We start from the raw sequence: 1,256 nt of genomic DNA, 5'->3' as shown, positions 1-1,256 counted from the left end.
TGTGTATGTGTTAATGTGAATATGTGTATAAATACGGACAGCCAAAAGCTATATTATATCTTTAAAATTTATGTATTTATGACAGTTCACATCATTCCTGGTGCAACATGGGCTAGTTAGTTTTTTTGTTTTAGTAGAGGTTTTACGGCGCTCGCAACATCATAAGGTCATAAGAGCGCCAGAAGATTTAGAGGTGTCACAAGAGAGTAACATACATAAAACAGAAAAAGGGGAGATAAGAACGATAAATGTTTCATAGGAAAGAAGAAGCAAACCACACCAGAGTACCCGCTAACCACCCACGCAACATGCGTTAAAGGCTCAGCCCATTAACAAATACCAAACTGTGCGCAACTACTTTTGGGAACGATCCTGCAACAACTCAGAGTCAAAAGAGCGAAATTCCTATCGATTACCAACCTCAAGTTCAAGACGAGGGTTACATTACGATGTTGTTTGGAATTGGCGGATAAGGACGGCTTAGCCAAAGGCGATTTGCTCCTGACAAAGCCAGCGTAGAGGTGTGCGGTTCTTGTAAGAGTGTTACACAATGGAAGAACAAGAGGTCCTGAACCACTATGGTCATAACTGCCCTAGCTAGAGAACAGCTGCGTCAACATTTTGGGAGGTCAGATGATATTAACTCTTTAGGCACGCGAATTCTGCCACAACGCTTGAAGTAGCGCTAGTATTGGGCACTTAAAAATAGAAGCATAACCTCGAAATTCACACATTCATTACTGTTCAATCCTGATTTCTCTATCTAAAAGCTTAAAAACGATAGAAACAATACGGCACACACAACAATGAATTGAGTACATCTGTATTTGTGATTTGTAGATATTTTATTTACATTGTAGGCGACTTTGCCTGTGATCTGCTGCTCATGCTGATTGGTCATAAAAATATGTGTCTATGCGCTAAGTTCTGAAAGAGTTAATCGGGTGGCCCCCCTAACCCCTGCCTTTTGGAACACTCTATGGTGCTAAGCTAGGGGCTAGACGTCTCTGGGGCTAGAGTTCGTGGTTTTTTTAATGACTGTCTGCTCTGCCTGTCTTTCTGTTTGTTCCTTACCATGATCTTAACCTCGACAGTTCATAGTTTGCAACCAAAACAACAACAAGAATCCCAACAACAACAACAATAATGATACTAATACTAGTGGTAATGATGATGAGTTAGATGATGAGGATGATGATGATGATGATGATGATGATGATGATGATGATGATGAGGAGGAGGAGGAGGAGGAGGAG

General features: G+C 40.9%; 1 protein-coding gene across 3 annotated transcripts in view; it reads right to left on the bottom strand.

Annotated features, from left to right (window-relative positions):
- Positions 1–1,256, bottom strand: part of LOC100533249 (nicotinic acetylcholine receptor alpha 1 subunit) — a 90,223-nt gene that overhangs the window by 56,780 nt on the left and 32,187 nt on the right.

This window comes from Aplysia californica, unplaced genomic scaffold, assembly GCF_000002075.1.
Source record: "Aplysia californica isolate F4 #8 unplaced genomic scaffold, AplCal3.0 scaffold00001, whole genome shotgun sequence".
Taxonomy (NCBI): Eukaryota; Metazoa; Mollusca; class Gastropoda; order Aplysiida; family Aplysiidae; genus Aplysia; species Aplysia californica.
This window is presented reverse-complemented; position numbering and strand designations above follow the sequence as displayed.